This window comes from Heliangelus exortis, chromosome 3, assembly GCF_036169615.1.
Source record: "Heliangelus exortis chromosome 3, bHelExo1.hap1, whole genome shotgun sequence".
Lineage (NCBI taxonomy): Eukaryota > Metazoa > Chordata > Aves > Apodiformes > Trochilidae > Heliangelus > Heliangelus exortis.
This window is the reverse complement of record NC_092424.1, coordinates 5,144,958-5,169,368: the sequence shown is the minus strand read 5'-3', so window position 1 is coordinate 5,169,368 and position 24,411 is coordinate 5,144,958. Positions and strand designations below refer to the sequence as shown.

Sequence of the window (24,411 nt, the reverse complement as noted above, 5' to 3'; positions counted from 1 at the left end):
GCCGGGGAGGCAGCAGGGTGAAGCTGAATTTTAGCCGGCGGATGGAAGTCCAGGAGGAGCCCTGATGGATGGGGGTCATGTCCTCCCTCAAGTGGGACACAGCTTCAAAACGGGGCCTGTCTGGGGGTGCGGTTTGAAGCAGGTGACCTCCAGAAGCCTTGTCCGAGCTGTGTAAATCTTTACTTCTGTGCTGTGCTCCTGGAGATGCTTTTTTCCGTGTACAAAAGCACCCAGCTGGTGCTTGGAGCCACGTCCACCATGAATACAAATGCACTGCCCAGCCAGCCATTCACTTCAAATGCTTCTTTCCTCATACATCTCAAGCTCTGGCTGGCAGACATACAGATAGCCTGCAGAGGAGTTCCTGACACATGAAAAGGAGCCTTGAAAATTGTCTCTTAAGGTGACTAGAGGCAGCTTCTGGTAAAAGAGAGAGAGGAGATCTCCTGGTTTGATCCTGCAGGGTTCTCCCTCTTCACTTTCACCTCTCAGCTGATGGCAACTTGGACACTTACAGAGAATTAGTAGCAGTTTGTAAATTAGAGACTTCATGGGTGCTGAGACAGGGAGTTGGGACAGCTCTGACGTATCTTAACCCCTGAGGTACCCGTGTAAACTGTAAGGACCAAAACAGGAGAAGAATACAAAGACGAAAGGCACAGAACAATGTTTTTCATGCTGGAAACTTAAAATGATGCATCGAGGTTTCCTTTTATAAGGAAAGCTGCACTGGGCTGTGGGATTCAATCTGGTCTGGCATGAAAAGCTCATCCAGTTCCTGGCCCATTCCTCACTGCCAGCTACAGTCGAGTTGTGCCAGGGGCTTAACCACCCCCCTGCCTTGTTTCATGGTCAAAATATAAATGTGTTCATGCATGCAAAAAAGCTGCTTGAATGGTTGGTTAAATAGTGCATTTGAGGGATGTGCTGGGTACATAGAGGAAAGGACAAGAAATCAGATCTCAATGCCATGCCAGGAGTGCACACGTGTTCTGGCCTTCTGCATCTCTGGGGTGCCTACACATGCACTTTTTGCATGCACATTCAATCATGCTGAATGGGGCTTTGGAACGAGCAGCTAAAGAAAATCTATGCTGTATATCCAGAAGTTAAGTGACAGAGAGACAGACAAGGCAAGGATGTCATGGCCCTACACCACCACTTTAGCACCTTTCATCACCATCACTCTATCTTTAAAGTGTTTGGGGTTTTTTTCTGTAAACCCATGATGTATAGGAGAAAGGCAATCTGAATCAATAGCAATGACAATTAATAATGGATACTGTCTAAAAGAATATAATGCAAACAAGCTTTTGAAGGGAGTATTCTAAAATGTTTTATGGCATCGCACAAAGTGTGCATTTATGTGTCATTACAAAAAAAAAAGGTCAAGGAACCTCATTGACTGATTTGGTATGCTTGGCTAACTCCATCCAATTACTTAATCACTTTCCCCCTCAAATTCCAAATGACTGGGTTCCTCCATCAATAATAGAAAAGCCATTTAAAACAATAAGTGTGACATATTGGGCACTATTTTGATCAAGTGTACTCAGTTTGCCAGGTACAATAGGTTTCATAATATGATCTGATTTATGGCAGCATCTGGTAGGTACAGTTGCATTCGTGATAGAGAATGGGCATGTCTTTGCTATAAAACACTATTTTCCCAACCTTCAAACCAAATATTTGTTTAAAGGTTACAAAACATTTACCTAAGAACACACATCTCTTCCCTGGTAATAGGAAACTGCAACTGGGTAGCTGAACACTCCTGTTTACTGGCCTCCTTTGCCTTTCTATATTTATGAACCATTCATTCTCCATTTCTAATAGGTTTGCAGGGCTACAGAGAAAAGGAGGACTCTGAACAAAACCTGCACTGCCCTTATAATGCAATTTTTCCCCACAGATTTTCAGAGACATGGGCTGGGGGATCATCAGCAGAGCAGTACAGCTGTGTTCTTGCTTCCAAAGCAAATGTCTGGTGAGTCTGAGTTTTAGCCACCATTGTTTATGTTCCTGTTTTCACACAAAGCCCTTAACATACCTGATAACTTAATTACAGTGGGATTCTTAATACCTGATAACTTAATTACATTTGGATAGATGTGCAGAAGGGTGTCATAATGTTAAGTTTTCTGGCTTCAAGTAATCAAAGTTACCATTATAATACTATATGTGAATGCAATTATGTCATTCCAGTTTCATTCAAGAGTATGCTGTGTCCATTTTTCACATTGTTTACTAGTCAAGGACAGAGCTAGTCAAGGATTCAGTGTACTGAACTCAGTGTAATGTACTTTATAAAAGAAAGTCAGAACATGCTACAGAAGAATGGGCTAAAATTCTGAAACAGGCTTTACAGATCAGTCTTTTTTTTCCAGCTGAATTGGTAGGAAAAAAAACCTTCCACTGTGGTCATCCCTTTTAATACAAAATTAATCCAGTTAATAAAATGTACCACACCATCACATCACTCATCCTCTGGCTACATGCAGTGATGAATGGGGTCCTTACTGCTGGAGAAGTAAGTCCAGATTCCCTCTATTGGTAGATTCCAGTGCCCTCTATCACACCAAACTCCCCTCTGAGGTACAGAAAATGCAAGTACAAGTTGCCTGTCTGCTTGGGTAAAAGTCAGGCACTGTTGAACTGAGACAGAAAACTTTCTTTGTGTCCTGGGGTGCTAGAAAACCACAGAGAAAGTTGGTAGTCTCTGTAACTCTGCTGCCTGGGGAGATGTGACAACTCCCCTGTCACATCCCTGGGTTAGCAGCTTCTCTAGTGTAGTCCAGAGGCTGAGAAAACCCTCTCTTGTAAGAGAGAAATGTAAGGCCCTTTCAGAGCTGTGTGAGTCAGTGACATTTTCTATTAGGAGAGGTAAAATTGAAATCCAGAAGTTTAGTGTTAAAAGCAGCCTATTTTTCTCTGAGCTTTTTAGTTAACTAAAAAAAAAAAAAAAAAAAAAAAAAAGAGTTACTGACACATTTCAAATGCAGTGCCCCAAACACCAGAAGATAAGGAGATGGTGGCAGGCTGGAGAGTGATAACAGCCTGGTGGCAGTGACCAGAGAGGGACCACTCTACTCTGGTCTTTTTTCCAGGGGATGTAAATGGCATTAGACAAAAGAAATAGCTGCAGTGAATAGCTCACAACAGTGCTGCAGTGCTCAGAGACTGGGCTCTGCTCAGTGGCACATGGCAAAAAAGAGACTTGATGCTGGGGCTCTGCTGCTCTAATCACTGAGCTCTGGACCCTGAGGGGAAAATGGGTCTGGGGAAAGGGAAACACCCACATTTGGCTACTCATATCATGACTAAAAAATATTTTCATCACCAAGAAGAAATAACTGAAAGTGGCTCAAATACACAGAAAGTTTTAAGTCGACTAGAAGGGTTTTGTGGTTTGGTTTTTTTTTTTCAAAAGAAAAGCTCATGGCAAAATTACAAACATTTTTGAATTAGTAATACAAGAAAATAATTCCTGTCAAAAAAAAAAAAAGTATAAGTAATCATAGGATCATTGCTTGGAAAAGACCAGTCTAACCAGTAACACAGCACTGCCAAGTCTGCAACTAAATCATGTGTCCATACATCTTAAATACCTGCAGGGATGGTGACTCCACCACTTCCCTATGCTGGTTCCAGTGCCTGACAGCTCTTTCAATAGAGACATTTTTCCTCCTATCCAATCTAAACCTCCTCTGTAATAAATAGAGTAATAAATAAATAATAATTACACCAAAGAACCTTAATTCCTGAGGTGCAGGGTAAATAAAAATCAGTTACTAGGCAGTACTTTTCCTGACAAACCTGTTCTGCCCTGGCATACCTATAGCATGAGCTCACAGCCCAGGGAACAGAGGAGGTGGTGGTGAGGAAGAGTGGGATGAACCAGAACAGTGTGGGAGCCAGTAAACAGTTATGTGCTGAGAACATGAAGCAGTATCAAAGCTGTGTCATCCTCACAGCTGAATATTGAACAGCAATAGGGAAGGGGTTTGTCCTTCAGGGTTTTCCTTCAAATTTGCCATGAGTATAAATTCAGTGGTTATAGCAAGTCTGACTTAAATCTGTCCTAAAATATGTGTACATGAAGGAAGGTGGCCATAAATGTGAGTATGAGAATTCACTTGCATTAAGGGTTTTGCCACATTTAAATGTTCCCATGAATATTTTTTTAAGTGAAGATGAGAAGAAGTAGAATCCTTCATAGTTTTCTGTATCTCTTAAATGAAGGCTGGAAAAGAATACGTTTCCTGTTGTAAAAGAAAATATAGCTGAGCAATTGCTTTTGAACACTCAGTTTGTGGGTTTTAGCAAAAGTTAAAATAAGGTCACCCAGTGGCTCTGGCTGAATGTCCTGCCCCCATGGGCAGGCAGGTTGTGGAGCTCAGAATCACACCCTCACAGGAACCAACACAAAAGTAGTTAAATTGAGAAGCAGTCAGCTGGCTCACCATCTGTTTGGGATGTGTGTGTTCTGTTTTGGATGGGTAAGGTGTTCTATTTTGGCTAAAGGGAATCATCTAGATTTGGGTCAAATAATGTGAATCTTACAAAAGTTGGAAATACACAGCCTGAATTTGTAGGATAAAGTAATCTTTGCAGAGGGGATTCATTCCCACATTAATGTGGCAGGAGGATGGAGATGTGATAGAGAAGTACAGGCATATTTTTGCCTTTAAGATTTATCACCAGCAAGCTGGTGACAGCAGAAATATTGCCTTGGAAGCAAAAGACTCAGTGAAGTCTGTGTCCATGCCATTTCCAATATCCTGCCTGGCTGCATTCTACTTGAGAGGGAGGGGAGGAGGCTTGGGCTTGAGCTTTAGTGGCTTCCTCAAAAAAAAAAAAAATCATTTTATGCCATTAACTTAATGGTGCAACACTGTCCACAAAGGTTAAGACCACTGATCTGTGATAGCAAACAAATGAATGTGACTGCCTTGGGGGTTGTACTTAGGGGAAGATTTACATCATGGGGTAGTAGTATTTAGAATCAAGTGAATTTATATGCATGGTCAGGCACAATTTCTTTCTTGACTGAGTCATGCCATGTTCAGGGTTTGTGTAATTTTCCTGAGAGTTGCAGGAAGGGTTTGTATTTAAGCAATGAGCTTGGTGTCCAAGTGGAATAGCTGATAGGCAACAGTTTTAGTGAGATAAGCACTTCATGGCATGGAAAAAAGTAATTTCATGTCTACTTTCCATCAGGATTACCCAAGGGCATTATCCAAAAAGGAACTTGCTCACTCTAGGAATTATAGGCCCAATGGGAATGAGGGCATATATGTCTATATATATATAAATATACATTTTATATAATTATATATTTAGTGTGCTTCCCCAAGCTTTTCACCACTGTGGTCTAAGTAGTGCTGTATCTTGGTAGAAAGGTAATTACCTGTGATTTGTAGGCTTGTGTTAACACTGAAGGAATGTAGTAGTTCAGAGAATTCAGGATGTCAACATGACCTTATTAGAGCACTACATTAAATAAAAATCAGTGTTTTAAATAAAGTGACCTTGCCCTCCTAAGTCCTGTGGCAGTCAGCCAACAGGATCACTCCTTTTAACCTCTTGTTCAAGATTCTTCAAAGAGGAAAACCAGTTAAGATGCTTCATACTTTGTACTGATGACAAGGATTCACAAAATACTTCATTTATCTCACTTCTACTCTGCAGAATTTTTAGTACTTCTCTCCCCTTCTTGACAGTCTGGTGTTGAAGATGGTTATGGAGGGAAAGAAAAGAATACAGCAGCTGAGGTAGACTTGAACAGCTGTGGGTGTCCAAGCCTCTTCCTGATATTATCACCTCCAGGCCTGATCTTGGTTTTGTCTTCAAGACTTTGTGCTGGCTTTTGGACACTCAGAAAATTATGCTGCCAGCAAAGCCCACCAGTTTTCTCTGTGTTATTTTCAAAACAGCCCGAGAAAAGGTTATGCACTAAATAGCCTGTCTGCAATTACTTTTTTTCACTGGTTGGGTTGTGTTTGCATTATTTCTGGGTTTGGTTCACTGAGGTCCAGTCCCAGTCTCTTAGTTTCATGCTGCCATTGGGTAGTAATAGGTTTTTGCCTGTTTAAATTCAATCTGCATTGCCTTAGAAATGTGTACTGATATAATCAATGTTATGTGACAGGCTGAGCTGGATCTGTGTTGCAGGGGGATAAGTAGAGAGAAACCTGGACCCAGCAGTGGTGATGCTTTCCCCGACAGGTAACAAACCCTCTTGCACATTTGTGGGAAGGTCACATTAACCTCTCAAAATACCTTTCAGCTTCATCTCCATTTGACTTCATTCTCCCAGAATGTGTACACAGCACAGCTCTGCTCCCCAAGGCCTCCCTGACCTGGGTAGGAATTATTTCAGACTGAGCAATGTGTGCACTTGGACTTCTTTGTGGAGTTGAGCCCATGTGCTGAAACTGGGTCCTGGAACCAAGTCCCTTGGATTTTCTACTGGGGAGTTGGGCTCAGGTGGCTGGAGAAGTTTTTTGAAGCTGCTGTCAGTTGTAACTTCTGGATGCCTGCAACCATCCTGACCCATCTGAGACCTTGTGGTAACTACTCATTGCCTCCAGGCCAAGTTACCTGGCTGTGGTAAGGGATCCTACTGCTGGAGGTGGCTGCCTGGGTGTGGATCATCCAGGGAAAACAAAGCAGGTTCTTAGGATGACACTCAGATGCTGCCTAGATGCAGCCCAAGAAGGATGGAACCCTGGGTGGAGCAGGGAGGCATCTCTGGGAAGGGATTTGCTTTCCCACTGCAACCATACTCAGCCTGCCCCTGGACTCTGCCCCTGTGCTCAGCCCTGGGGAGGCCACAGCTTGAGTCCTGTGTCCAGTTCTGGGCCCCTCAGCTCAGGAAGGAGATTGAGGTGCTGGAGCAGGTCCAGAGAAGAGCAAGGAGGCTGTGAAGGGATCCAGCACAAGTCCTGTGAGGAAGGGCTGAGGGAGCTGGGGGTGTTGAGGCTGGAGAAGAGGAGGCTCAGGGGAGACCTCATCACTCTCTCCAACTCCCTGAAAGGAGGTTGGAGCCAGGGGGGGGTTGGGCTCTTTTCCCAGGCAACTCTCAGCAAGACAAGAGGGCACAAGAGGTCTCAAGTTGTGCCAGGGGAGGTTTAGGTTGGACATTAGAAAGAATTTCTTTCTGGAGAGGGTGCTCAGCCATTGGAATGGGCTGCCCAGGGAAGGGGTGGATTCTCCATCCCTGGAGATATTTCAAAAGAGCCTGGATGTGGCACTGAGTGCCATGGGCTGGGAACTGCAGCGGGAGTGGATCAAGGGTTGGACTTGATGAGCTCTGAGGTCCCTTCCAACCCAGCCAATTCTAAGATTCATAGCTCGTGGCTGGGGTGTACAGCAATTTGGCTTTTCAGGGCTCTAGTAGACTCATAGAGAATTTAACTTCTAAAAAAAGAAACATCTCACAGCTCATTGCCAGTCTCTGACACAAAGAACAGACTCTAACCCACATCCTCAGCTATCCCTGAAAACTGTCCTTGTGTCTGACCTTGGATATTCCTGTGCTGGATGAATTCTACAGTTTCAGGTAGCTAAATGTTTCTCACTTGGCTGGCACAAGCTCCAGCCCTTTCCTACACCTCTCCTGGAGGGATGGAGAACCAAGACAACCCTCTTCCCTAGGAAAATGCTTTCCAGACAGCACATGGTGGTAGGAATGCTGAAGCAGGCATCCCTCCCTCATCATTCCTGTAGAGCACATCCATCTCTTCCTGTGGGCAGCCCTATTGGCTCTGAGGCCTGACAGCTCTGCAACACAGACAAAAAAACCTCTCAGCCATGGTGGTTGTTCCTCATTGCTGAAAACCCACATATCCACAGTGAGGTAAGCAGGAGCTGGCATTTACAGATGAAGAAACACCAGCAAACCCATCTGATCTGTGCTACTCCCACCTAGCCATGCTATTTGGACAGGTTCATTTTCCAGGCAACCCTTCTGCCTCAGTAGAGTTAAATTTTAGTAAGTGCAGCTCATTGCCTTGCTGAACCAATGAGTGGAACAGCCCATGGGTACCATTGCCACATGCACCTGCTATAATAAATACCAAAGCCTACTTCAGTGACCTGAATCTTTTGAAAATTTAGTCCTTTATTTTTATCCACTTAGAGGGAACACAAGCTGCAGTGTCCTACTTTTCCTCAATTGTGTCATCTGACTCATCAATCAAAACTGAATTTGAGTCCTATTTTTACTCACTGACTCTCAGTCAAGCTAACAAACCTATCAGAAGTACAGAGGGACAATTTTGTCACTCAGACCAAGATACCTTTGCAAAACTTGAACCATGTGAGATATTTTAAGGTTTAAGAAAATTACAGCTTCAGTAAGGCCAGATTCTACACTTTCCCATTAAAAGACAGACTTGGATAGAAAGAACAGAACAAGAGAAACGGTTCTGAGAAGGAAGAAAACTTTAATATAAGGGGTTTCATGGCACTGAGTTGATTAATTCTTAACAGAATACAAAAGTATCATAATTTTCTACAGATCTGTCCCAATGCTCTGTACACCCTTGTAGCATTTACCAGAAGTTCATGAGGGCATGTTTACTGAGACAGAAATATAAAAACTGTCTTGTTTAAGGCTTGTTTTTCTCTGTTAAAGAAATTGCTGAAAATGTTAAGTCAATTCAGAAAAACATAAGTTCAAAACCTGTCAGGATTTTCCCCTCTGTACTTTCAGAAATGCATAAAGTGATAAAAACCCCAACACAATCACCCCCCCCACCCCACCCAAAATCTGCTTTTTCTTACTGCTATAGCAAGGCAAGTATGGGTGACCTGGTCTCATTCTGTCTGGCCCATGAAGCATATATGGGGAATGATTACAGCTATTCTAGAAAATCATTCCTTCCTTCCTCTTGAAGTCTCTTTCCTAGAATCCAACCTGCTCAGCCTGCTAGCCTTCAAACAAGTCTTTAACCTTACAAGGAATAATGAATAAAAGACTGAAAACGTGCAATTCCCAGGGAAAAAAAAATCTTACAGTGCCACCATTTCTTTTCTGATCTTTTACACCTGCTTTTAAGTCAGAGATAGAAAATTATTTGGGAAGATGAGGCTGGGAACAAATGTCTGCAACTCTTGACCATTGCCAGCTATATATTGTGATTTTATCCTGCATTCTGATTTCCTCTACCTCCCCCACTTCTTTCCTTAAACTAATGGTTCCTCTGCTCACCCTCACTCCCAGCTAAATCTCCCCTTTCCCATAGACATCCCCATAAAATGAATTTAGGGCTATATTTTATAAACAAGAAAATGAAATAGAACTAACACTGTGTATATTTTTCAAGCTGTCCTTTTGTTAATGAAGTCCAAACACTACCTCTGTGCAAATAACTAATGATCACATCCTAAACCAGGCTGCAGGACTGACCATTAGCATGTGTTTTCCAATGACATTGATTTTCTTTGGAATTAACTGCAGGACAAAATATACATCTTAGTGTTAGTAACAATCTTTCTGACAGGCTTGGTGCTTTAGGTGGGCATTTGTTTTCTTTTCAGTCAACGTCAGATGTCTCATCAATATTTTAAAAAATCAAAACATTAATAATTATTATTAAAGTTAAAAGTACTCAGATATGTTGCCTCAATGACAGTTACTCTTATTACTAAGTAAAGGGAACTATTTTTCTAGGCTGTGCACAGAGAAAGAAAGAGGAAGAAAAAAAACCCTAATAATACTGGGCATATAGAATTATATTAGAATATATATAATATAGCGTTTTATATAGAGAATATTATATATAGAATATATAAAATATAATATAGAATTATATATATAGAATATAGAATTATATTAGAATAACTTCTAATATTAGTAATCAGCAGGGACAAACCCATCGTTTTCACATTGTGCTGATGTCTTCTAATTCACTACAGTTAAATTCTTACCTGCTCTGGCTTGACAGTAAAATACAAAAGCTGTGCAGCTACCTGACCACATGGACTGTTTCTTTTTGAAAAAACTTTCAGGAGAGCAAAATTTACCTATGATGGTGCAAACCAATGCTAGTGAGCAAAAGTGAATCTGCTAATGAAATTCAGTACATCCAAAATCCATGATGGAACTAAAAGGGAAAGTATTGTAAGTAGTAAGTAGTATTACAAGTAGCTCATGGACTATATACTCTTCTTTAGTTTGAGTTTTTTATTACAACTAAATGAAACATAATGAACAGAATGTTCCAAGGAGCCAAAACAGAGAAGAGTCAAACTGTAATAAAAATTTCAGTATGCTTTTTGTAAGAATACTGCATGGTGTTATAGACTGAACATTAAGCTTCACTGAAATTAAGCATTTAGTGCTGAAGAGCCCCCAGAGTCCTCAAAGGATTCTCAGCCTTGTCACACAAAGAAAACAAGCATGAAAATGTAAGTAAATACACCCAGCAGCTACAGGCTCAATTTTCTCCTGTCAGAATCCCAGTAAAGACAAGTCTCCCCAGTGCAAAACCAGGGAAAGAATCTTGTGGAGTTGCCTTTAAACATCTTAGGGCACCTAGAAGAGAAGTGCTACTTGTCAGCTAACAATTACACCAGGAACCACAGAATGGCTGAAGCTGGAAGGGATTACACTGATGATAAAAATGATGATGGTTATTCCCACTACACAAAACCAGAGCAATTAGGCCCAGGGTTGAAAAGTGCTTTCTCCTCACTATGTTATTACATAACTATACCCTCATACAATTACCAGATCTATTCACCCACCAAATTTATCTAAGTTATTATATGCTATTATTGTGCCAGAATTACTGAGCAGCTTAATGATCTTTAGCACTTAAAAAAGGAGAAAGTTTCAATGCTTTTTATTTCTAAACAGTGTTTGAGTGAGGAAGTTCTGTTTTCCACATTTTATATCTGGAAAGTGGAGTCATGGAAACAGAAGATCACTTTAAACCCCAATCACCAAGAGATGCAAACAAGAATTTGGTAACGTAGTAGAGAACACCAGCAAAGCCCTACTTGAAACCATTAGGAAGTCAACACATAGAGTTTATAGCAGCATTTTTTTTTTTTTTTTTTGCAATCTCATGAAGCACTTGCCTGCCTCCTGAACCTCTCGTCCCCAGTGACAGGACTCACCAGCTGGTATTTGGGATCCTAAGTCCTGTGTGGAAGAGAAAACAATGATCAAATGAGGTGTTTGCTGATGGCAATAAGTCTGTGTACAAAGCACAGGCAAAAGGTATTTTTCTACAGCATGTGGAAGGGGTGTCCAATTTCCAGACTGGCCTCTGCCTGAAAATTTTATTTCCTGGTGGGTTCTTTCCTTGCTCCTCTTCTCTTCACCCATTGGTACATCCTGCAGGCTTCTCTGGACATCTGCCTGTATGCAGGGGCGTCCAAAACTCTTCCATACTCTGGAAGCTGCTCTCTTGCCAGTGACCAATGGGCCTTTCTTTAGGACACCCTCCCCTACACCCAAGCCTCCCGCCATTATCCCTAAGAAACAGCATTTATTTTCAGTTCAGGCATCAACAGATGAAAAATCCTTTTGGTATGCAGCTCCTAACCTGCCAGAATAACATTTCATAGAATCATAGAATTGGCTGGGTTGGAAGGGACCTCAGAGATCATCAAGTCCAACCCTTGATCCACTCCCACTGCAGTTCCCAGCCCATGGCACTGAGTGCCACATCCAGGCTCTTTTGAAATATCTCCAGGGATGGAGAATCCACCCCTTCCCTGGGCAGCCCATTCCAATGTCTGAGCACCCTCTCCGTAAAGAAATTCTTTCTAATGTCCAACCTAAACCTCCCCTGGCACAACTTGAGACCTCTTGTGCCCTCTTGTCTTGCTGAGAGTTGCCTGGGAAAAGAGCCCAACCCCCCCCTGGCTCCAACCTCCTTTCAGGGAGTTGGAGAGAGTGATGAGGTCTCCCCTGAGCCTCCTCTTCTCCAGCCTCAACACCCCCAGCTCCCTCAGCCCTTCCTCACAGGACTTGTGCTGGATCCCTTCCCAGCCTCCTTGCTCTTCTCTGGACCTGCTCCAGCACCTCAGTCTCCTTCCTGAGCTGAGGGGCCCAGAACTGGACACAGGACTCAAGCTGTGGCCTCCCCAGGGCTGAGCACAGGGGCAGAATCCCTTCCCTGGACCTGCTGGCCACGCTGTTCCTGAGCCAGACCAGGATGCCATTGGCCTTCTTGGCTACCTGGGCACACTGCTGGCTCATGTTCAGCTTCCTCTCAACCCAAATTTCTGGGAGAGCTGACCCTAACAATTTATCCTGGCATCCAGGCTGTGGTGGAAATATGCGACATAAACTGGGGACATGCTGCTTCCTCCCATATGTGGTCCAGGTGTGACAATTTCCCTACACAAAGGGGACAACAGACCCAAAGAAATGTGATGCAGAAAGACCCGTAATAGTTTGGCACCTCAGGAAAGTCAAGCTGCTCCTCCTTAGTTTCCTAAGGTTGAGGAACTTGAAGGTGGGTGTTCTGCAATTTATAGCCACAGGCTTCTGTCTGCTCAGACATTCCCATTCACACTGTGTGATAGATAGGCAGACATTATTTTGGGAGAACAAAATGTACTATTAGCACAGGATTGAATAAATCCTGCCTGTCTCCTGAGAAGTTCAGACTGAAAGAAAAGCTGGATATAACTATCCCAAAGCACTGAATATTTATGGAAATGATATATCACAGCATTTTACTTATAACTGTGCAATATACTTCTGTGGCTTTGCTCCCAAGGTATTTCTTTTATATCTTAAGCTGTTGGCACAATACTTTGCAGCAAGAGGAGCTCTCCCCTCCAGCCCCCCAATGAACTCCCTGAGATATATTTCTTCTGCTTGATGTCACAGGGGACAATTTGAATTTTCACCTCATTGTTTTATATTGAAATGGCTTTGGCTATAAAGGTAGAGTAATCAAGATAACTATTTTGAATATAGCTGCACTAAACTACAGAGGAAATTACATTATCTGCTAAGTTTGAAAATCAGCCTCTAATTAGATTCAAATGTTCTTCTCAGTGCATTTTAGCATTTCTGCAGACTGTAGTCCTTATGAAGTGTACAGTTTCAGAGTACAGCCTCAATCCTATGAAAATTAAGACCCTGTGGCATACTTTCAGGAGAATATCTTTATATTAGCTAGGAAACACAATCTAATTTTCTAGGCAGTTGTTGACTAGTTTCCTCTCATTCCTGTAGCATAATTTGCTTTTTTTTTTTCTCTATGAATTGTTTCATGCTGTAAATCTGGGAGGAAAACAATTGATCTGTAGCTGAGGATAGAACAGAATTTTATAATAAAGTCATATTTTACAAGTAATGCATTTAAGTATAAAGTACTCTTTACTCCATATAAACAGCAGTAGAATTTCAGCAGTTGTAATATTTTCTTGCATTCTGTGGCCTTACTATAAAGAAAATAGGTTATTATTTATTAGATTATTAAAACAGGATATTTATATGGCTGTACTGCAGACAATATACTAACCCACCAGATGTGTTTTAGCAGTGTCTGTAATACCACAATAATGCCACATAAAAGTAAGATTTTCCACTTTTTCACTAGATTTTTCACATCCCCTTCTGATGGCTCTTTCCAAACAGAAGATTTTTAATTTAAAAAAAAAACAAAACGAAACTAAAGAGTAACAAGTGACTCCTGAAGAGATTGTTGCCATCATATTGATATTTCAGCAGACTCTGCTGTGTTCTGATGCCCCCTGGGTTTGCCCACAGCACTCAGGGTGAGAATAGGGTGGGTTTAGCTGGGGAGAGGGACAAAAGGGACCTGGACTCTGCCATGTGTCCTCCTGTTGTGCATTCCAGGAGCAGCAGCCACAGCACTGAGAAACCTCTGTGATCCCTTTCCCTCCCTTTCCAGCCCACTCCCAACATTTCACCAGCTCAGATGCCCTCAAATCAGTCTCTGAACAGTGATAGGGAGCAGAGAAAATGGGGACCAGAGATGCACAAGGTCAGATCAGAGTGAACAAGAGCAATGTAGATGGCTCATCCCATCTGCATTTTGGATCTGGGTGTCCCCATCCCTGAGAAGAACAGAATCACAGAATCATAGAATTGGCTGGGTTGGAAGGGACCTCTGAGATCATCAAGTCCAACCCTTGATCCACTAAAACAGTGGATCCCCTGCTTCTATCATGTACTGCTCTTTCTCAGGTGTTCAGCCAGTGCTGGAATTGTATGTAAACCAAGTGACATAATGCAGTGGAAAGATTTTCCCTCCAGAACCTCTGATTTTCAGGAGAAATAGTTCCCCTTGTTAGCTAGGAATGAACTGTACAAGTCCCACCTCAAAAAATGAAGTCTGACTGTACTTGAAACTTGAACTTAATTAACTTCAAACTCTGGCTTAAAAGGAAAAAAAAGAAGATTATAATTTTTGACATCAGGTAAGTAAGGCAGCATCTCCCATTTTAGCACATTTTGTACTATACAGTGCTGAGTTCAGGTATTTCAGATCTCATTAGGATATAAAGAGTGGACTTTCACTAAATTGTCATGGAAGTAGAGGCATCATTTCCAGGGTGACATGGCCTGCCTGGGCCTCCAGGCTCCTAGACAATGTAGCTGGGTGAAAGAAGACATCAAAACTCCAGGCTTCAAAGATTTGTCACTGCAAAGAGTGATGGGAGTAAATGATAGATCAGCCTAAAAAAAAAAATTGAAGAAAAAATTGAACTATAGTAGTGTGCCTGTCTGGTTATTTAAAAACAGGTGAACAAAGAAAATGCAAAGGACAGGGAGCAGCAAGGAGAGGGTTACATGGATTATTCATAGGTGGGAAAATAGAAAAGAAACTTCCAGAAACAACTTGGCTCAACACCCATTGAAGCCAAAGAAGGGATTCTGTTCCTTGACTTTGAAAGTCTCATCTGTGTGTGCCTTCTAAACACAGATAGTACCCAAGTTTCTTTTTTTGCCTCTATGCTCATGCTAAGGCTCATTAATATCATCCAAATAATGTAAAAGGAATGGTCTTGGACAATCCAGCCATCAGATTATAAACTTCCAAGAAAATGGAGCACAATGAGAAATAGAGTGAGCTGAGATTGTCCCAGGAGGTCTTATTAAAGTTATAAGAGAATTATGGACACAATCAAAAGATTCTACAGAAAATTACTATTGAAACCTCTGAACTGTTATAAATATCCTCTGCTGAATCTCTTTGAGAGTTCCTGGAACATTCTACAGGAGTTCTCCTTTAAACTCCACAGGGGGCATCAAAAGCCTGCAAGAGTTACCTTTCTCTAGTAAATATTGTTGTATTAAACAGTTCTTTTAAAATGCTCTTTCAAAGAAAAAAAGTAATTAAAAGAAAAAACCCCAAACCAACTAAGAAAACCCACAACACTTAGGAGGCAAAGTTTTCATTATCAAGAAAAAGTAGGAGACAGCAAAAAAAAAATTAGTATGCATGTGTCAGTAAGTGTGAATATTGTGAAACTCAAGCACTGTTAAGGAAATTAATTATGTTAATGAATCACTAAGAGGGATCTACAAATAATTACACATTGAAAGCTTCTGATAGCAGCTTGGTGAAGTTTAAGAACTATCCCTGGCTGGCTCAATTACCTCCCAAAGCTACAGAGGCTGCAGGGTTTTACTTCCAAATAGTGCTCTCATCTCTCTGCTCAGAAGGCAGAAACATCCTTTACACCCAGAAATAAAGCTCTTTGTACAACCTTTGTACAACCTGGTTGACATCCCAAGGACTGATTGATGCTGAACAGCAGGTGTGTAGGTGTGAAGCTTGGGTGTGGTGATTTTTAGAGCTGGTAAAACCTCCAAGTGCCCTGTTAGGAGATCTTAGGTCCCCCTGTGAAACCAGCTCAGCTCACATATTTTTACCATGCATCACCAAGTCTGATGAGCTTTATAGTTTCCTTCTAGTCACTGAGCCTTATTCATGGTTCACCACAGAGCAAAGCTTAGTTTCTGCTTAGAGAGCAGCCTGCCTGTAATTACATATTCCTCATCCTTTCCTAGAGCACCCACTTCTATTTTTTTATTTTAATTTTTTTTTTCTTATTGCTTGCTAAGGGAAGTTTAAGGGTTGTTCTTCACCAGGGATTCTCAGTGAGGGACCTGGGGAGCTCGGTGGGAGCTTGAGTAAGTTCTTACAAAGCATGACTGTATAAAGTATGAAAAATACCCTGCTGCCTATGTAATCTGAGAAAAACTAACTATGAGGAATGGATAAGCCTCACGTTTTGTATTCTGGGGGCTGAAAGAAACTATTTTGGGGCTTTGAAACTTTCTATCTCATCCTGTATGTGGTGATAGGAAAGAGAAAGAACTGATCTTACAGCTATTTATATAAAATTGTGATTATTTATAGCTTGAAGAAAAATGTCCCTTTATTTATGGGAATGCCTGTGAATATGAATGGCTCCAGGGGATAAAAACAGCCACTGAAAAGCTGGTATCTGGGACTAGTCTAATTCCTGACACTTTTGTTGGATAAACATCTCCTGAGAGCTAGACTCACAGGAATAAATCTTACTGGGTGCCATATCAGAGGGGGTAGGTTTTCTCTGGAAACTAACTTTGAAATGCTAATAATTTTTTGCAAGTGATTTATTAATAATTCCCAGAATTATTCTGTGCAGCTGCTCTGTTTCTCACTATTGGGATTGTCCCCATCAGACAGGGGGAACCTGTGAGCTCCAACTCACCACCAGTTGTTCCTCAGAACCTGGCCAAGGCATTCCCTATGGGAAAGGTCCATCTGATACCAGAACCTCAAATACTGTGCTTGAGGCAGCTCCTGGCTCTGTGATTGTCCAGTGAGGAATTTAGGTAATGGATTTCTTCCTGAATAGATAACTTCCTAATAGAAGGGAAATCTATTAGCTTGTTTTACAAGAGGTCCATCTTGCTTTTGCTGAACTAATTACCTTGCAGTCATATAGCTGGTTATGTTTTTCTAATACACTATTGGATCTGGAGCTAGAGAAATTACAACACCTCAAGTTCATCTGTGATGAAAAGCAGTGTTTGTACAGATCATGTGTCATCAGAGGAACTCTGAGCAGTTTTATGAAAACCAGTACCTCTCAGAACAGCTGGAGGAATATATAAATCACTAAAAAGAAATATTCTTGTATTTTAACATTGTACACTGGCTTTTCTTTTCAGAATGTTTTCTGAACATACAAACAGACTAAAAGCTCCATGTTATGCAGCACTATATTCAGTATATGAGCAACTCAACAGGATTTAGGGTAGGAAAAACCAGAAAAACTGACAGAAACTATTCTGAGATGCAAAAAGCAAACACTCAAGTTAGGATTTGACCAGGATAAAATCCCTGAGCTCTTAGAAATGAAATAATGCAACTTTTAATGACCACAGTGTCAAGAGTGTTCACTTACAGCTGTTAACACACAACTCCTATTAACACAAATCTGGATTTCAGGTTAGCACAGGGTCAGGGAGATGAATCATATGTGGTGAAGTAATAGTGAATCACTGAACCCACCCATCTGAGGTGCCCTTCAGACAAACCAAACATTACTGGTGCAGGACTGCTTGCTCAGAGAGGCAGAGCTGCAATGCTCAGCAGGGACAGGGTGGATTTTCTCTCCATCTCCCCTTGTCCTGGGCCACAGGAAGGATGTGCAAACCCGTGTGCAGGGAGGGGAAGGTTCAGATGTAGATGGGCAGCCACGTGGCTCCATCCATTCTCAGCAGATTTGGGGTTTGGGCTTGTGGCACCCCCACAAGAAGCCATCCTGGGACCCCTCAAATGCCAGAGGCTTGGGCAGGGAAGGGAAGGCTGGGTTGGTGCCTGTCTGAGGGCACCTGGCAAAGAACCTGCTGCTTAGTGGCAAGGATTTTGGTAAATCACACAACTAGCTGAGAAGAGAGAGAGGATATCTGACAGGCAGAGAACTGAGATGACAATGAGGTGATGAAATAAAACCCTGAAGGTGTGAGACAGCCAAGAAGTTAACTAACATCTCCTTATTCCCTGCCCAGGATTTTAAAGCAGGCAGCATTAGATGCTCTGCTCTGTTCCTACAGCCCCTGGGCAAGGCCATTCCTGCTGGAAGGCTTGGAACCAATAGGCTTCTAGCAGCCTTAATTAAAAAGGCAATTAAACCCCAGAATGAGTTACCCTTAGCCAAAGGGGCTAGGAGAAACCAAAAAGCTGCTCTGTGATATTTTTTTTTTTTTATCCCCCCTAATATATTGGAGTGGGAATGGAGCTGGAGAGATAACAGAGCAATTAAAGATGAGAGTGGATTAAATTAATGATGATTCAAAATGGCTGGGAGATGCTGACTACTTCCCTTTTTTTAAAAAATTATACAATGTATTAAATAAAGAAGTGTGAATAATCAGCAAGTGGGAATAATGCTGGAAAATTAATTGCAGATTAAGACCACAGAAAGAGTAATGGGAAAATGTAAAATACATGATGTAATGGCTCCAGTAATGCCTGTTTTGAAGGAGAAAGGGGAGTTGTGGGGTCTGAATAGATTTGATGGGGTGCTAAGATCCAGGACTCATCCTGCTGTAGTCATGGTGAGGGAGTCAGCTCTGGAAAACAGCAGCAGAAATGAAGGTCTGGGAGTCTCTGTGGGGAGCCAACACATTCACTTGGGCACCTGAACTCGTGTCTTGAAGCAGGTGATTTGGAAATCCCCCTTTGTTTCCCACTGCAACACTTCCTGGAGAAACCAGGGGAAATAAAGTGTTTTTCAGCAGAGATGGATGTGATGAAATTTCCTCCTCCTGCTGCTGCTGCTCCACTCGGGTTGTTACAGAGTTCTTATTACCAGGATGCTTGAGCCTTACACATACTGAGTTCACAATTCCTCTGTATTTCCTTAGATCCATCAGCTTCCAAAGGAAAAAATGAAGGAAACTCTGAGACAGTAAAAAAGGTATATTCAAAGCTGCCACTTCAGGTGCTTGTACCAGCACTGAGCTCAGAAGGGCAAACTTTAAAGGGGAGAAGCCTCTTTTCTTCAGCAGTGGGATGAAGCAAACATAAATCAGCACAGATCTGGTTTTCCTGACTCCAGAGCTAAGAAAACATCTTTCATGGATCTAAAGGCTCAGAAATCAAAAGTGATTCCCTCCCAGTTTCATTCTTAATCTTTTAATCAGAAATGATGCCTGGCAAGAATCTCTTTTGTTAAGAGGAACCATCAGAGAGCTGTGGAGTTGGTGTACCTCAAAAAGCTCCTGAAATAGGATCAATCTGCTGAAACAGCAAGTTGGAGGAGAAGACAATATCCAGAGGTCAGTGGCTCACACATCTCTTGTCTTCTTCACTGACTGCTGAAGATTTCTGCATCCTTGAACATCTGCATCAGCTGCCTGGGCTCTGAAAGCAGCAGTGACTGTACCCAGGGTAGCCTGGAGGGAGCATTCCAGTAATCACCCAATGAAAGCCCTGGTGGACTGGTATGAAAAGAGAGAAAACAGCTCTGACAAGCAGCTCATGTATGAAATATTCAAACTCTGCCCACTGCTGCTTGCATCCAGCATTAGGATGCTATGTGCTATCAGTGGGTGGCACCAGGGAATTTAAGAAAATTATTTTGCATACAGGTTTTTCCTATTGACTTCTAATTAAAAACAAACATAAGAAACTTTTTTTAAAAAATTAAAAAAATAGAAAAAAACACATTTTCTTTGCTGCTCTGCCCTTCCTAAGCAACCCAGTGGGGACAGAGCTGGCTGGATGCTGCCATTCCTATCAGCACACTGTGTTGACACCTCCAGCTCTGCAGGAGCATCCCAGAAAAGGGCAGAGGGCTGGGCAGCACACACCCACCACATTTCCCTCATCATTTGGAGCTGGAGTTAAGGCAGAGATCTCAAGCCCCCAAGGAAGTCTGGAACAGGCATAGAGCCTCAGCACCTTCCATTTCAGAGACCACCAAAAGCCATCAGTGGGCAAGATGGGACAACAGAAGATCCCAGGGCACTGAATGGGCAAATAATTTTTATTCTGCTTCCAGGGTCTGCCCTCCACCCTGCCCATTAAACCAGGTGAAATCAGAGTAGGAATGTCAAATCCCAGTGGCTTCCCCTGGTTGATTCTTCTTAATGCAAGCATGCAGAGGAAGGCAGGAGAAGCTTGAGTGACCATTTTAACAGCTTTAGTCTCTCTAGAAAAATCTGCAGCAGTCATCAGTGGCACATTTTTTTCCTTAATCCATTTGCAGCCTTGGAGTCCCATGTACATTCCACTTGTTTTACAGGCAGCATTTTGGCATTTAGCTAGAAGGGAAGAGCAACTGCAGGGAAATGAAAGATAGCTGAGCAAAATATTTCCATCTAATTCTGCCATGAACACTGGCTGGTCACCTATACCTTTCTTGTTCAGAAACCTTGGGCATAAGTTTGCATGCAAATGAATATATGAACACTGAGAAAGCAGCAGTGCAGCAGCTGAGGAAAGAAAGACAAACTGGTATTTCTTGGTCAGTTTTGACTTAATGCCTTGTACTTCTTCAGATAGATCCATAGTGTCTCAGTGGGATTCCTCTGACTTTATCAGCTTTTTCTCTTATGTCAGCAGAGGGTGTGGGAAAAGAGACATAGTTTCTCCTGCACAGGACATGAAATGCATCACTGCCTTCCCTGATGTAATCTCTCTTCCATGTTTTCAGGAATCAGACCCCTTTTTAATGATTGCAACAACCTTTGATATTCAGAGAACTTCCCTGCTCAACTTCCCCCAATTACTTTTCACTACTGAGAGTTAGATTTAGGAAAAAACACTAATTTCTTGATATACTCTCCTGTGCTTTTCTGACAGGAGGTGGTAGAGTGGATCATGGAATAATCATGTTTGGAAAAGAACCTTCAAGATCATCAAGTCCAACCCTCAGTCCTATACCACCATAACCACTAAATCATCTCCTGAAGTACCACATCTACCAGGTTTTTTTAATTCCCCCAGAGATGGTGACTCCACCACCTCATTGGGAATCCTATTCCAATGCTTCACCACTCTTTCAGTGAAGAAATTTATCCTGATATCCAATCTGAACCTCCCTGGGTGCAACTTGAACCCATTTTCTCTTGTCCTATCACTGGTCACTGGGGAGCAGAGGCCAACACCTGCTACAACCTCCTTTCAGGTGACTGTAGAGAGCAATTAAGGTCTCATCCTCCTCTTCTCCAGGCTGAACAGCCCCAGCTCCTTCAGCCTCTTCCCATCAGACCTGTTGTCCAGACCCCTATCACCCTACTTACCTACTTCCTAAATTGTGGTACCCAAAACTGCACACAGGACCCAAGGTGTGGCCTCACCAAGGCTGAGTACAAGGGTAAGGCCACTTCCCTGGCCCTGCTGGTCACACTGTTCCTGATCCAGGCCAGGATATACTCTTGGACTGCTAAACAGAAGGTCAGGTGACAAGACTTCCACAGTCTGTAAGTAGAAATCATCAGCACTGAACTCATGCATGAGTTTGTCACCTGCAGTCCTCATCCTGCCTTCAGGTGTGGATGGTTTTGAAGCATAAAACCACAAAATTCACAGAAAATTCATGCTACTGGTGCACACCTGGCTTGAATCCCACTTAATAACCCTTAGAGCATGTTATAATCCTTAGCTGTGTTACCAGTGATGCCTGCTATGAGGGAACCAGATACATCAAAGTACACTCAGGTTCCTTTTCCCCAATCAAGTGACACACAATAAACGAGAAAATACTAAGAAGAGCTTCCAATAGCTTTGCATTTGCAGATTATCACAACATCATGGATTCAGAGTGCTAAAAATGCCCTCCATAATCAGCATCATTAAAACCTCATGTCCATCTTCCTCTTTGCCCTGCAAAATGGTCATTTGATACGTTGCCAGGCGAGACTGATGCCCCAGCTTTGCACTTCATGGTATAACAAGGCACACAAAATCCCAGCTCCCACCAGACTGCATCAGCCCTTGTCTAATAATTATTGCACTAAACAGCCAATTTCAGTCAAGTCCTTGGAGGTCTCAGAGGTATTCCTGTGAAAACTAAATGGAGGGAGAGTTTTCTGTACGTGCTTTTTTCTGAAATAATTTTAAGCACCATCCACTTTATTAGGTGTAAAGGAATCCACATAGGAGCCCAATTAAGCTTTATTGGTCCTCCAATTTACCATTTGTTGGTAACATTATCTTTCCACACAGACAGAATCACTGCAAAACAAGGAAAACAGGGACCTCCAGAGGGCTTCTAACCCAACCAGCTGGATAAATGATACTGTGTCATACCTGATGAACATCTCTTAAAGATGATGCCCAATCCTGAAGTCACCCCCAGGCAATTATAGATGAGCATACACACATCTTCATTCCCCACCATCACCTGCAGGTGAAACACTGTAATATTAAGTGAACAACATTCACTTAATGAGTGAAGCTCTAAAAAATAGGGCTCCAAGCCTGCCATTCTTGTCTGCCTTATCATTTCAGTTTACAGAAGTGCAGGTAAGGAAAGGAAGGAAGGAAAAACAATGCTGCAGCATTGATTTCTCTCAGGGACATAACAGTTGCATAAAGGACTCTGCTAATTATAGCAACCAGCTATCAAAAAAAAAGCCACAGCAGCATTGCAGCACTTCAGTGCCTACCATAGTCCGTAGCTCTTTAAGCTGAAAGCAGTTGTCATGGATAAGAATTGATTTCCAAAGGTATTGTCCCAGCAGACCCCTTCAATAAAACATGGGTGGCCTTGACCCCAAAAGGTCCTTCAGATGGTGTAGAGCCCTTTCCTTCAGCCCACCTCGGTTTTAATTGATGGGGCTGCTTAGTAGGTGAATCCACAATAAATGCCTCACTCAGCTTCAGGACTTGAATCCCAGGGAAGCTGCTAAAAAAAATGACTTAAATTTATGTTGGAAACAATGTGAGCCATCCTTAGAAAGTACAGTATTTGGGCAGAAATACACTGTTCAGTGAAAGATTCAAGAATGTCATTGCTTCTCAAAACACCAGTACCCGTTTTCCTAGTTTCAGGGAATGGATCAGGTAAGATAAAAATTACTGGTTTCATGTAGATTTTTCACATCTAGATTACTTCTACCTGTAGATTTTTCACTGCCTAAATCTGATGTTACATCTGGAGGGATATGTGATGATTTTATACCACCTAAAAAGCAGTGTCTCAAAGAAGAGAGGAAAGATTTTGAAATTCCATCCTTTCTCTTTTCTCTGGCTTGAGGGAATCCCAGCTGCTCACTTTTGCTTCCTCAGAGCTGACACCAAACACAGAATCCATCTGAGTCCCTGGGCTATGTGTATGTACACTGTAAGGCCTGAGGAAAGAAGATTCTGAAGCCATATCCATGAAAAATAGTCTAAGGAATTTTCCTTGACCAGATCTTAGCTCTGTGCCTCTTGAAATTAAATCCTCCTTGCTCTCAGCATCTTAAAAATCTAAAAGCTGCTGCTGCTGCAACTTGGCATAACTCCCTCTACATCAGGGGGGTTGTGTTGGTTTCTCTCAGGTTTGGAGCTGCCATCAGCTTGGCAATGCAAGAGGATAATTCCCCAAATGAGGGAGATAACTTTATAGAACAAGGGAGCAATCCCATTTGTATTCTTCTCTCCCCGAGCCTGCCTTCTTGCCAAAAAAATGACAAAATATTTAAGCATAACATAACTTTGAAATTGTTTGTGGCACTTGGAGTTGAAACTCTAAGCAATAATTATGCTAATGAGAAATAAAGTATTTTCTTGGCAGCAGAAGACTTTTTTCTTGGCATTGTTGTTGCCTTGTTTGTTGCTTTCTTCTCATCATCCCCGGCTCCCATTTGTATGCAGTGAGTGCCATTTGCAGCTGCCCTTGAGAAAACTGCTGCAGCTTCCAAAAACTGCCTCCCCATTCACTTTTTTTTTTTTTTCTTTTGTTCATTTGTTTCAAAAGTAACATCCTTTTGTCTTTCCAGGCCTTTGACAACTGCACTCCACATAGCCATTCCCTCAGAAGGGTGATGCAGGAGGGCAGTGCCCCAAGGGGAAGGGATGTTGGGATTTGCCATTCCAACAGATCTGAGAGAAATGAAGTGCCTGTCCTCAGAGGCCTCAGGCTTGGCTTGAATGATCACTTTCCCATTTCAGTCCTTAACTGCACACCCAGCAGGAAGAAATGGAGTAGACCCAGGGGGATCTGCAAAGGAAGAAAGCAAATTCTCAGCTGGAGCTTGCTGCAGAGAAATGCTCTTTTTCAGCTTATGCATTTTAAGCATGAGCAGCAGCTTTTGGTAGACAATGCCATTTTCATAGGGAAGACCCTTGAAAAAGAGGTGACTCAATACTGCTTTCATTTATTTGAGTGCCCCAGTGAGCTCCTCTGAAGATGGGGCTTTGCTGAGCTGGACACAGGGAGTGGGAAGGAATTGGAGTGGGAAGGAAAAGGGGA

General features: G+C 42.3%; 1 long non-coding RNA gene across 2 annotated transcripts; it reads left to right on the top strand.

The window, feature by feature from the left end:
* Positions 1–5: 5 nt before the first annotated feature.
* Positions 6–21,041, top strand: LOC139793984 (uncharacterized). Of its 2 annotated transcripts, XR_011724902.1 has the most exons (4): positions 6–171; positions 1,913–1,987; positions 19,186–19,285; positions 20,814–21,041. It is a non-coding gene; the product is annotated as an uncharacterized lncRNA (long non-coding RNA). The 2 variants fall into 2 exon arrangements; XR_011724901.1 differs by lacking the exon at positions 6–171 and having other exon boundaries at positions 1,820–1,987.
* The last annotated feature ends 3,370 nt before the right edge of the window (positions 21,042–24,411 follow it).